This window comes from Triticum urartu, chromosome 5 (genome assembly GCF_003073215.2).
Source record: "Triticum urartu cultivar G1812 chromosome 5, Tu2.1, whole genome shotgun sequence".
Lineage (NCBI taxonomy): Eukaryota > Viridiplantae > Streptophyta > Magnoliopsida > Poales > Poaceae > Triticum > Triticum urartu.
This window is the reverse complement of record NC_053026.1, coordinates 129,415,853-129,430,513: the sequence shown is the minus strand read 5'-3', so window position 1 is coordinate 129,430,513 and position 14,661 is coordinate 129,415,853. Positions and strand designations below refer to the sequence as shown.

At 40.7% G+C, this 14,661-nt stretch overlaps 1 pseudogene; it reads right to left on the bottom strand.

The window, feature by feature from the left end:
• Window positions 1-2,720: 2,720 nt before the first annotated feature.
• Window positions 2,721-3,805, bottom strand: LOC125506851 (annotated as a pseudogene).
• Between the last annotated feature and the right edge of the window lie 10,856 nt (window positions 3,806-14,661).

Here is a 14,661-nt window from a genome sequence, read left to right as displayed (position 1 = left end):
GCTACTGGTATATACCCTCAACCCCGAGGGTGAACTACTCCCTTCTCGTCATGGAGAGCGCCGGGATGATGAAGATGGCCACCGGTGATGGTTTCCCCCTCCGGCAGGGTGCCGGAACAGGCCCCCAATTGGTTTTTCATGGCTATAGAGGCTTGCGGCGGTAGAACTCCCGATTTAGGTTTATTTCTGGGGGTTTCTATATTTATTGGAATTTTTGGCATCGAGAACAGGTCAGGGGGTCGATGAGGAGCCCACAAGACCGGAGGGCGTGCCCTCCACCCTTGTGGAGGCCTCGTGGCTCTTCTGGCCTAACTCTTTTGCTTTGGGGTCTTCTTCTGGTCCACAAAAAATCACCGTATATTTTCAGCTCACTTGGACTACGTTTGATATTCCTTTTCCGCGAAAATCAAAAACAAGGAAAAAAACAGAAGGGCACTGGGCTCTAGGTTAATAGGTTAGTCCCAAAAATAATATAAAATAGCATATGAATGCATATAAAACATCCAAGATGGATAATATAATAACATGGAGCAATCAAAAATTATAGATACATTAGAGACGTATCAGCAACCCACAGGTACCAATATGAGGTTTTGAGACAAAGATCAAATACAAGAGATGAACTACGGTTTGAGAGGAGATGGTGCTAGTGAAGATGTTGATGGAGATTGACCCCCTCTCGATTAGAGGATCGTTGGTGATGACGATGGCTTCGATTTCCCCCTCCGGAAGGGAAGTTTCCCTGGCAGAACAGCTCCGCCGGAGCCCTAAATTGGTTCTGCCAAAGTTCCACCTCGAGATGGCGGCGCTTCATCCCAAAAGCTCTCCTCTGTTTTTTTTTCAGGTCAAAACACATCATATAGCAGAAGATGGGCACCGGAGGCCTTCCAGGGGGCCCACAAGCCAGGGGGTGCGTGATACGTCTCCAACGTATCTATAATTTATGAAGTATTCATGATGTTATATTATCATTCTTGGATGTTTTACAATCATTTTATAGCAACTTTATATCATTTTTTGGGACTAACTGCTACCTCTTGAGCATTCTTGGTTTTCCCTTGAGGCCTCATTTGGTAGAAGTGGATTTGAGAGGTCTTGGGAGGGGGATTTCAGGGGATTTGGTGAATCCCCCTCTTCCACCCAATCCCCTCAAAACCCCTTGAATCCTCAAAACCATTTCTTTCACAATCCTCTTTATTTAAAATTTCCATTTGGTAGAAAGGGTTTGTCATGTTGACATAACATGGTATAGAACATTTAAAAATCCAGTCTTTACACATGTAACCAACTCCCCTTATATCCTTTGCTGCAGAATTGATAAAAATGATTTGAAATCAATATCGCATCACGACAACTACATAATTTATCATAACAGCATGTTTTTGAGACCCAAATCCCAACATTTATAATTTATCATAACAACATAATCTTTGATAGCAAACACCCATCAGATTTTGCCCAAAGTGTGGTTGAGCAAGTTGTAAACATGAGTCTCACAGCAGTCCCCAAATGAGATGTCAGGAATTAAGTGGTACACTTCACTTCATCAGCTCTACTTCTACACGCAAAATCTCCTTTTTGATCATGTCAGGCGATGTCTCCCTTTTCACAACGGTCTTCTTGCTCCAATCTTCAACCATGCAAACAAGAATGAATAGTCAATTACAATGTATACATTTCTCTGAATAGTATATATGGCTTGAAATGGCAGAACAGGTTACAGTAATTAGATGAATGAAATGCATAAGTGTCGAATCAAAACAATAACAAAAAATACCATGTTCCCAACGCTGTTTTGATACACGATATGGGTGAAGTGACATGACACTTCCAGAAACAAGGATACAACAATCACTGGTCCGAAATGATAATACAAGGCGGTGTAGATCTCTAAGGAGAATCATTAAAAGGGAAGGACACGCGGCAAGATGCCATCAAGCTCCCAGCAGCAATGGTCGGGGAGCATGTCCACATTGTGCATCAGAGAACAAATATCATTTACTATAAGATGTACATTTCTTTATAACTGAGAATCTAACCATAAATCTAAGAACGTGCTTCTTACAATAAACATAAGAAATTCCGAAATTGACACATATCCTCCTATATCTATACATGAGAATGTGCTTCTTACAATAAACATAAGAAATTCCGAAATTGACACATATCCTCCTATATCTGTACATGAGAATGTGCTTCTTACAATAAACATAAGAATTCTAAAATCAACCTCCTTGTAAGTATACAGGTCTAAACAAACACACTCTTACATCAGTCCCATTTCCTCCTATATCTATATATGAGAATGATTTTCATTATCTAGATCACATGTATTTGCCAAAGGAATTATAAAGAAATGACTGATTAGTTATTACCAGCTAGCACATGCACACAATTTATAGTACCAAGGCAGATCACAATTTATAGTACCAAGGCACATGAACACGCACATGCGCACACTCTTACGACCAAGAAGAAGAAACCCTCAAACAAATCAAAAAAGAAAATAAGAAGCGAGCGAGGGGCAGAATCACCAAAATTATAGTACAATTTATATACAGAGGACCCTAACATAAGCATCCAAGCACACAATTTCAGAAGATGTGTTAAAAAAATGTGCCCAATCTAACAACTGTATAGTACACTCTATTCTTCCTAGCTTGGATGCACTTCTCCTTTTATATCTAGTTGTAGTTGACCACAAGAGCAAGATTGTTACCTTAGATACGTTGATGCAACTCGGCCATCTCGCTCCGAAGAAACGCAGCAACACTATCTTCATCTTCGGCAGCAGAATTCAGAAAAATCTCATGATTCTCAACACTTTTGAACACTTTGTAGGCAGCAGCTCTTTCATCGCGGCGGATGATTTCCATCTTGTGCAAAACAGCAATGCACTTGCTGATGGAGAACTCTTGGGCATTTTTTGACCCTGCCAACAAAACAGACTCCTCCCCCGCTTGCTTCCATTTGATCTCCACATATTGTGCCATCACCTCCACCATTGGGTCATCACGCTTCGTCTTCTTGGGCTCCTTCACTGGCTTCTTATTTGAACCACCGGGCACCTGTTTGGGCAGCATCTCTTGGACCATCACTTGGGGAAGCATCTCTTGAACCACCACTTGGGGCAGCATCTCTTGAACCATCACTTGGGGCAACATCTCTTGGATCATCATACATGTGTAAATCATCACCATATTGATTCAGGTCAAAAGAGAAGGCAATCTGCTCTCTTTCAACTTTGGGATCACCAGCACTCACTTGTGTAACCTCAGTTGATGTGAAATTGAAGTTACCTTCTGCTATATGTCCTGCACAAACACCCAAGTTATCATTAAAGGCCACATAGCAATGAAAATTCATTATAAAGGTCAATAAAAAGAGAGGAAATGAAAATCCATTCAACTCAGTAACTCACCATCATACAGATCACCAAGCTTATTGTAGAGGGGAAAAGGCTTATTCTGGAACTTAGCTATTTCTGGCAACGTTTGTATATATAAAAGAAATGATTTATCAAACTTAGATTGCTCAAAAACAAGATTGATTACAAAAGAATGGAATACAAGTCATCAAGTTTTGCAAAGACAAAATGCACTACACTAGAACTTACAGTCATCAAGTTTTGCCAAAGATGCACGTCAGCATCTATCATGTGTGTATGATAGTTCCAGTTGACACCACTCTGTTTGCGGGCATCTTTAATAAGTCTGTATTGAGCTTTCAAGTCTTTCTGCTTTTCCTGAATCTGTATCTTTGTAAAATTAGTGTGGCCATATCTTTCATGAAATAAATCTGCCATCCTATTCCACGCTTCAGTTGACCAACCATTCTGTCCCCTATGGTACGGAGTGTTGTGCTCCTGAAGTATCTCCACCAAACCCTTTTCCAAAGTTGGGTTCCATTGAGCTCTTGGCTTTTTAACTACACCAACACAAATTTACATTGTTCAAAATTAATGCTCACCAAAACAAATAGTGATAAACTATCATGAGCTAGCTAATATTCAAGATGAGAAATATTAATGCAACATGTATTGGCACCCAGAAGGTCATGGTGAGCTATCTCTCTGCTATAGACTTGTTTCTGACATTCATCCGGGGCTTAGGGAATAATAGTCCTATTCCTAATAAAATTTCTGTAACAAAAAATCATTACAGAAAAATTTAGAATGGCATATGTCAAATATGTTACTATGCATTAACATGCCTAGGTATGCTTTTAGGGCTGCATTTGGTATATATCTCAAGACAACCAGAAAGAATATCGTATAAAAATGCTTATGTTAGGATAATACAGATTTACAAGAAAAGATAAACAAAGTGCATGAATAGGTACTTCTAGACAGTCAATAAATAAGGTGAAAAGGAGGAATCAATATTTTTCAAAAGGAAAAAACCAGCTATGAAGACGACTGTCAAATATCATATCAATTAACACTACATTGCTACTTGTTACAGTAGACCAAATACCTCTTGGAGGTGTCTTTTTAATTTTGGGTGATGGTTTCTTCGCACCATGTGAAGCTTTTTTCCCACTTGCTTTCATGAGATGATACTTTGGGGACCCCTTTGGATACATATCTGCATTTAACACACACTACATCATTAGATGATGAAGACAAGAGAAGTTAATTAATTAATATATGTATATATAAGATTAAAGCACAGAACCATCATGTTGGCTATTCAGGATGGTATGCTTCCCACATTTGCATTGCGATTTCATCCCTTAGAGTGTTCCCTAAGTCGTTGTTCTCATAGTTATTCTCGTCGCCATTCAGGAGATCAACAAAAACATTTGGCGCTATGTTATCGGGCTAGTTGTCAAGCCAAGTCTCGTCACCCTTCTCCATTTTGATGATATTGTGAAGAACCACGGCAGCTGCGGGAAGTTTCATTTGGTTCTCGATTGAATGCAGTGTGCCAACATGAAGAATTGGGAAGCACTTTTTAAGAATTCCTAGGGACCTCTCCACATGGTTTCGTAGAACGGCATGCCGATGATTGAACAATTCCCTGTGGTTTTGTGGCCGGGGATGTCCATGACCAAATTCCTTCAAATGATATTGGACACCCCAATAAGGTATGAGAAATGACTGAGTGTTTGCATAACCCCCATCAACTAGGTAAAACTTTCCCTCGGGTACTTTAAATCCCTTGCTCATTGCAGAATGAAGAACCCTCGCATCCGTAGCTGAACCCTCACAACCACATGATATGGAAGTGAATCTTAGATCGAAGTCACATGCAACCATAATATTATGAGTCAAGGTACCCTTCCTATTCCGAAATGGAGCAGCAATCCCAGGTGTTGCGGTTATAGGAACATGTGACCCATCAATGGCTCCTAAACAGTTCTGGAAGCAAAGATTGCAGGTCAATAAAGAACTATAAGTTAGATAATAAGAGGAATTGTGGAAGCGTTAAAAATGGAAACCTGGAAGTAAGGATAGAATCTTGTGTCAATGGAGATTTTTGGATGTGGCTCATCAATGTTTGGAGGCTTCAGAAATCGACTAGCTAAGACGGGGATGATGTTGAAGAACTCATTGATGTACTCATGAAATGTTTGTCCGCTATGCTGAAATTCTAGCTGGAGATCTTCATAAGACGCGTTGTGAGACACCATGTATAGGAAAAGGCTAACTTATCCTCCACCTTAATTCTTGTATCGGATATCAGATTTTCTCTTCTAAGATAAGATGCCAAAGCCCGAAAGATATGTGGCTCCGTCCTATAAGCTACGAGGCAATTCTTAACATGCCCTCCAAGGATATCGTCAACACGCTTCTTGCCATAAAGGAAAGAGCTATGTCGCTGCTTTCTCTCGACTGGTCCTCTATTACGCATTATATGCAATACAGGCAGAATAAAGGACATCATATCATCATCATCCTCACTTCTCATCTTCCTAATTCGATCGATAATCTCGGAGTTCATCTTGGCACTAAAACTCGAGTAAACAAGCAACAAATAAGAACTACATTTCTTGATTTACTTGACTTGAAGCAAATTATTAATAAGACATACACACATAGTAAGACTACAAGAGCCATCAAGTAGGATATAGTACTTCGGTTAAGACTTTCGAAACAAGGTCTGGATTTCATATCATGAGGACAGAATGATAAGACTACAAGGGCTATAGTACTTTGATTAAGACTTAAGAAACAAGGTCTAGAGGCCAAAAAGCTTGTGTAAATTACCGAACTTAGGCATGACAATTGGATCCCAAGATGGAGGCAACTCGTCCACCCCAACAAGAACCCAGGCTGCTGGTTGTCAAAATAAGAACATATCAGAACCTCCCAATCAGTAATTAAAAATGAAACAGGGAAACTCAGGTATATTCCAATCAGGTTACATCATATCATATCTAGAGTAAGTGGAGATAGATGATATGCCCATAGAATACAAATAGGTGAATGGACCAAGAATATGTATGTTGTAATCCAAGCAACTCAGCGCATCTCCAACAACTCCACTTTTCCCCAATAAATTCCTGGCTGTGGAGGAGTTGGGCCAAAAAAATCAGCTCCAACAACTCCCCTTTCCCCAGTAAATTTATTCATAGGATGAAATTGGTGCCTTATTACTTTCAAGAACAATTTACTTACACGAAACTAGAATTTATTAATCAGATTCAGTGGGTAACACTTAATTTGGTCAAAAATGCAAATGAACAAATGAGAGCTTGCGGGCAAGAGCTCGAGATTTCAGTCTTGCTGAACTAGAGTTCAACTCATGCTCTTCATATACGAGAAATTTGGACCACGAAATTCCAAATCATAGTTATGTATTTAACCCCCTGTTTGCAATGCGCCAAACATGGTACTGTCAAATGCTACGGATGGATGTCATTATGTCAAGATACCAGCTGAAGACATATATTCAGATACTCTATTCAGATTGTATGGATCCATGATCCATGATACAATGCGCCAAACAGTCAGATTGTATAGACCAAACATCCATCGTTCATCTAGGAATAGGAAGGAATCCCTATCTGGTTCCAAGTATTTCAATAGACTTCCTATTCCTTCCTCTATTGACCAGTGGCAAGCTACTGCTAACAAACCAGATCCATTTACCCCTTCCTCTGCTTCGGGAGAAACAGAGGACAGAGTCACAGAGAAATGCATACTCCCTTACTGTTTGTTTGTTTATTTACCCTCTTCGAAACACATGCCAAACTGCAATACAAGCAGTTCAATCTGTACAAATAGGTGACTCCACTTACACCTGAAACTAGCTATGTAGACATGGACGGCTAGGGTTAGGGTAGAAGACGACGGCGTTCTTAGCAAGCTAGCTGGGTAGGGTTAGGGTACATGTGGAGCTGGGGGTAGGAGACGTTGTTCTTGGCGTGCTTGCCGGTGAGGATGAGGCGGACGGAGGGCGTGCCATGGAGAGGAGGGGAGGGGAGGGGAGGGGGTGCAGTTACTAACCACCGGGGAGAAGTCCAGTATGCCGGAGGAGATCGCCGGCGTCGAGGCGTCGGGCGGCGCGGCGTCTTGGGGAGGAGTCAACGGCGGCGTCCTGAAAGAGGAGTTGGGCGGCGGTGTCTTGATGAGTCGGGCGGACAAATCCTCGAGGGTTCTGAACCGCGTGGGAGGAAGTGGATGGACGGGGAATCGAGGGGATTGGGCCCATGTAACCTCGCCTACCAAACGGGCTGACGAAGTTTTGCGAGGATTCTGGGCCTCACGGGGTTAATCCTTTGAAAACCCCTCCGACCCACGTCTACCGAATGAGGCCTGAAGAGGAAAGGGTGATGCAGCAAAGTAGCGTAAGTATTTCCCTCAGTTTTTGAGAACCAAGGTATCAATCTAGTAGGAGACAACACAAAAGTCACCTAGTACCTGCACAAACAATCAAGAACCTTGCAACCAACATGATAAAGGGGTTGTCAATCCCTTCACGGCCACTCGCAAAAGTGAGATCTGATAAAGATAGTAAAGTAAATATTTTTGGTATTTTTGTTGTATAGATTGGAAAGTAAAGATTGCAAAATAGTAAACGAGATGCGATGTAAATAAAAGAGATGCAATATAATAAGAAAGAGACCCGGGGCATAGGTTTCACTAGTGGCTTCTCTCAAGATAGCATGTATTATGGTGGGTGAACAAATTACTGTCGAGGAATTGATAGAAAAGTGCATAGTTATGAGAATATCTAGGCAATGATCATGAATATAGGCATCACGTCCATGTCAAGTAGATTGAAACGATTCAGCATCTACTATTACTCCACACACCGACCCCTATCCAGCATGCATCTAGAGTATTAAGTTCATAAGAATAAAGTAACGCATTAAGCAAGATGACATGATGTAGAGGGATAAACTCAAGCAATATGATATAAACCCCATCTTTTTATCCTCGATGGCAACAATACAATATGTGCCTTGCTGCCCCTACTGTCACTGGGAAAGGACACCGCAAGATTGAACCCAAAGCTAAGCATTTCTCCTATTGCAAGAAAGATCAATCTAGTAGGCCAAACTAAACCGATAATTCGAAGAGACTTGCAAAGATATCAAATCATGCATATAAGAATTCAGAGAAGAACCAAATAATATTCATAGATAATCTTGTTCATAAACCCACAATTCATGAGATCTCGGCAAACACACCGCAAAAGAGTATTACATCGAATAGATCTCCAAGAACATCGAGGAGAACTTTGTATTGAGAATCAAAGAGAGAGAAGAAGCCATCTAGCTAATAACCATGGACCCGAAGGTCTGTGGTAAACTACTCATGCTTCATCGGAGAGGCTATGATGTTGATGTAGAAGCCCTCCGTGATCGATTCCCCCTCTGGCAAATCGCCGGAAAAGGCCCCAAGAAGGGATCTCACTGGTACAGAAGGTTGCGGAGGTGGAAAAGTGGTTTCGTGGCTCTCTGCGATCGATCTTCGTGTAAGAGTATATATAGGCGGAAGAAGTACATCGGTGGAGATATGTGGGGCCCACGAGGGTGGGGGCGCGCCTACCCACTGGGTGCGCCCTCCTGCCTCGTGGCTGACTCACGGAGTTCCAGACTTCAACTCCAAGTCTTCGGGTTTGCTTTTGGTCCAAGAAAGATCATCGCGAAGGTTTCATTCCGTTTGGATTCCGTTTGGTATTCCTTTTCTGCGAAACTCTAAAATAGGCAAAAAAACAGAAATTGGCACTGGGCCTCCGGTTAATAGGTTAGTCCCAAAAATAATATAAAAGAGCATATTAAAGCCCATTAAACATCCAAAATAGATAATATAATAGCATGGAACAATAAAAAATTATAGATACGTTGGAGACACATCAAGCATCCCCAAGCTTAATTCCTGCTCGTCCTCGAGTAGGTGAATGCTAAAAACAGAATATTTGATGTGGAATGCTACCTAAAATAATTATAATGTGATTTTCTTTATTGTGGCATGAATGTTCAGATCTGAAAGATTCAAAATAAAAGTTTTATATTGACATAAAAATAATAATACTTCAAGCATACTAATAAAGTAATCATGCCTTCTCAAAATAACATGGCCAAAGAAAGCTATACCCACAAAATCATATAGTCTGGCTATGCTCTATCTTCATCACACAAAATATTTAAATCATGCACAACCCCGATGACAAGCCAAGCAATTGTTTTGTACTTTTGATCTTCTCAAACTTTTTCAATCTTCATGCAATACATGAGTGTGATCCATGGACATAGCACTATAAGTGGAATAGAATGGTGGTTGTGGATAAGACAAAAAGGAGAAGATAGTCTCACATCAACTAGGCATATCAACGGGCTATGGAGATGCCCATCAATAGATATCAATGTGAGTGAGTAGGGATTGCCATGCAACGGATGCACTAGAGCTATAAGTGTATGAAAGCTCAAAAAGAAACTAAGTGGGTGTGTATCCTACTCGCTTGCTCACGAAGTCCTAGGGCATTTTGAGGAAGCCCACCATTGGAATATACAAGCCAAGTTCTATAATGAAAAATTCCCACTAGTATATGAAAGTGACAAAATAGGAGACTCGCTGTCATGAAGATCATGGTGCTACTTTGAAGCACAAGTGTGGAAAAAGGATAGTAGCATTGCCCCTTCTCTCTTTTTCTCTCGTTTTATTATTTGGGCCTTTTCTCTTTTTTATGGCCTTTTTTTTTCGTCCGGAGTCTCATCCTGACTTGTGGGGGAATCATAGTCTCCATCATCCTTTCCTCACATGGGACAATGCTCTAATAATGATGATCATCACACTTTTATTTACTTGCAACTCAAGAGTTACACCTCGATACTTAGAACAAAATTTGACTCTATGTGAATGCCTCCGGTGGTGTACCGGGATGTTCAATGAATCAAGAGTGACATGTATGAAAAATTATGTACGGTGGCTTTGCCACAAATACGATGTCAACCACATGATCATGCAAAGCAATATGACAATGATGGAGCATGTCATAATAAACGGAACGGTGAAAAGTTGCATGGCAATATATCTCGGAATGGCTATGGAAATGTCATAATAGGTAGGTATGGTGGCTGTTTTGAGGAAGGTAAATGGTGGGTTTATGGTACCGGCGAAAGTTGCGCGGTACTAGAGAGGCTAGCAATGGTGGAAGGGTGAGAGTGCGTATAATCCATGGACTCAACATTAGTCATAAAGAACTCACATACTTATTGCAAAAATATATTAGTTATCGAAACAAAGTATTATGCGCATGCTCCTAGGGGGATAGATTGGTAGGAAAATACCATCGCTCGTCCCCGACCGCCACTCATAAGGAAGACAATCAAAAAATAAATCATGCTCCGACTTCATCACATAACGGTTCACCATACGTGCATGATACGGGAATCACAAACTTTAACACAAGTATCTCTCAAATTCACAACTACTCAACTAGCATGACTCTAATATCACCATATTCATATCTCAAAACAATCATAAGGAATCAAACTTCTCATAGTATTCAATGCACTTTATATGAAAGTTTTTATTATACCCATCCTGGATGCCCATCATATTAAGACTAATTTTATAGCCAAAGCAAAAATACCATGCTGTTCTAAAGGATTCTCGAAATAATACAAGTAAAGCATGAGAGATCAATAATTTCTATAAAATAGAATCACCACCGTGCTCTAAAAAGATATAAGTGAAGCACTAGAGCAAAATTATTTAGCTCAAAAGATATAAGTGAAGCACATAGAGTATTCTAATAAATTCCGATTCATGCGTGTCTCTCCCAAAAGGTGTGTACAGCAAGGATGATTTTGGTAAACTAAAAAGCAAAGACTCAAATTATACAAGAGGCTCCAAGAAAAACACATATCATGTGGTGCATAAAAATATAGCCTCAAGTAAAGTTACCAATAGACGAAGTCGAAAGAGGGGATGCCTTCCGGGGCATCCCCAAGCTTAGGATTTTGGTTGTCCTTGAATTTTACCTTGGGGTGCCTTGGGCATCCCCAAGATTAGGCTCTTGCCACTCCTTATTCCAAAATCCATCAAATCTTTACCGAAAAACTTGAAAAACTTCACAACACAAAACTTCAACAGAAAAATCTAATGACCTCCGTTAGTATAAGAAAATAAACCACCACTTTAAGGTACTGTAATGAACTCATTGTTTATTTATATTGGTGTTAAACCTACTATATTCCAACTTCTCTATGGTTCATACCCCCCGATAATAGCCATAGATGCATCAAAATAAGCAAACAACACGCGAAAAACAGAATATGTTAAAAATGGAACCGTCTGTAGCAATCTATAGGTTTCGAATACTTCTGTAACTCCAAAAATTCTGAAAAATTAGGGCGACCAGTAAAATTTGTATATTGATCTACTGCAGTTGGAATTGGTATTTTATTGCTCTCTGGTAAAAAAATGAAAATTATTTTCATGAGCGCATACTTTCTATTTTTATCAGCAAGATCAAACAACAATCACCCAAGAAGATCCTAAAGGCTTTACTTGGCACAAACACTAATTAAAACATAAAAAAACACAATCATAACAGAGGCTAGATGAATTATTTATTAATAAATAGGAACAAAAAGCAAAGAACAAAAATAAAATTGGGTTTCCTCCCAACAAGCGCTATCGTTTAACGCCCCAAGCTAGGCATAAAAACAGGAATAGATCTAGCTATTGTCATCTTTGGTATGCAATCCATAAGTGGCTCTCATAATAGATTCATAAGGAAATTTAATTTTCTTCCTAGGAAAGTGTTCCATGGCTTTCCTTAACGGAAATTGGAATATAATATTTCCTTCTTTCATGTCAATAATTGCACCAATCATTCTAATGAAAGGTCTACCAAGAATAATAGGACATGTAGGATTGCAATCTATATCAAGAACAATGAAATCTACGGGAAACTAATTCCTATTTGCAACAATAAGAACATCATTAATCCTTCCCATAGGTTTCTTAATGGTGGAACCGCAAGATGCAAATTTAAAGAACAATCATCAAATTCACGAAAACTTAGCACATCACACAAAGTTTTTGGAATCGTGGAAACACTAGCACCCAAATCACACAAAGCGTAGCATTCATAATCTTTAATTTTAATTTTAATAGTAGGTTCCCACTCATCATAAAGTTTCCTAGGGATAGAAACTTTTAGTTCAAGCTTTTCTTCATAGGATTGCATTAAAGCATCAACGATATGTTTAGTAAAAGCTTTATTTTGATTATAAGCATGAGGAGAATTTAACACGAATTGCAACAAAGAAATAAAATCTATCAAAGAGCAATTATCATAATTAAATTCCTTGAAATCCAAAATAGTGGGTTCATTGCTATGTAAAGTTTTGAGCTCTTCAATCCCACTTTTATTAATTTTTGCATCAAGTCTAAAAACTACGAATCATTGGGACGCCTTTTAACTAAAGTTGACGCATCTCTAGTCCCATACTTATCAAGATTCATATTGGAAAACAAAGATTTAATAGGAGTCACATCAATCACTTTTAGATCTTCATCGTTATTATCATGAAAATCTTCCGGTTTAGCGGTCATCTTATTAACTAAGTGATAACCCACAAGTATAGGGGATCGCAACAATTTTCGATAAGTAAGAGTGTCGAACCCAACGAGGAGCTAAAGGTAGAACAAATATTCCCTCAAGTTCTATCGACCACCGATACAACTCTACGCACGCTTGACGTTCGCTTTACCTAGAACAAGTACGAAACTAGAAGTACTTTGTAGGTGTTGTTGGATAGGTTTGCAAGATAATAAAGAGTACGTAAATAAAAAGTAGTGGCTGTTTAGATAAAGAAACAATAAAGTAAATATAGCGAGTGTGGAAAAGTGGTGGTAGGAGTTGCGAAATTGCCCCTAGGCAATTGACTACTTTACTAGACCGATAGCAAGTATTATGTGGGAGAGGCCACTGCTAGCATGTCATCCCTGACTTGGAATTCGAGCTCGGTACCCGGGGATCCTCTAGAGTCGACCTGCAGGCATGCAAGCTTGAGTATTCTATAGTCTCACCTAAATAGCTTGGCGTAATCATGGTCATAGCTGTTTCCTGTGTGAAATTGTTATGCTAGGTTGAAGCTTCTGTCACTCTTGCCCTCCAATACATAGTCCTATCAACATACAACTAACCCTAGGGTGTGATCCACGCGCGCAATCATATGATGGGCACCAAAGGACAGCAACATAACCATAAGCAAATTAAATCAATCATAGCAATTCATCAACCACCGATAGGACAACGAAAATCTACTCAGACATCATAGGATGGCAACACATCATTGGATAATAATATGAAGCATAAAGCACCATGTTCAAGTAGAGGGTACAGCGGGTTGCGGGAGAGTGGACCGCTGTAGATAGAGGGGGGAAGGTGATGGAGATGTTGGTGAAGATGGCGGAGGTGTTGGTGTAGATCGCGGTGATGATGATGATGGCCACGGCAGCGTTCCGGCGCCACCGGAAGAGAAGGGGAGAGGGGGGCCTTCGTCTTCTTCTTCCTTGACCTCCTCCCTAGAAGGGAGAAGGGTTTCCCCTCTGGTCCTTGGCCCCCATGGCATGGGAGGGGCGAGAGCCCCTCCGAGATTGGATCTGTCTCTCTGTCTCTCTCTGTTTTTGCGTTCTCAGATTCTTCCCTTTCACCGTTTCTTATATTCCCGGAGATGTTGGAGGTGTTGGTGTAGATCGCGGTGATGATGATGATGGCCACGGCAGCGTTCCGGCGCCACCGGAAGAGAAGGGGAGAGGGGGGCCTTCGTCTTCTTCTTCCTTGACCTCCTCCCTAGAAGGGAGAAGGGTTTCCCCTCTGGTCCTTGGCCTCCATGGCATGGGAGGGGCGAGAGCCCCTCCAAGATTGGATCTGTCTCTCTGTCTCTCTCTGTTTCTGCGTTCTCAGATTCTTCCCTTTCACCGTTTCTTATATCCCCGGAGATCCGTAACTCCGATCGGGATGAAATTTTGACACGATCTCTATCCGGATATTAGCTTTCTTGCAGCGAAAGAAGGGCATCAACCGCCTTACGGGTGGCCCACGAGGGTCAGGGGCGCGCCCAGGGGGGCAGGCGCGCCCCCTGCCTCATGGCCACCTCGGGCACCGTCTCGCGTGGATTTTTCTTCCCAAAAATCATATATATTCCAAAAAAATCTCTGTTAGTTTTTATCCCGTTTGAACTCCATTT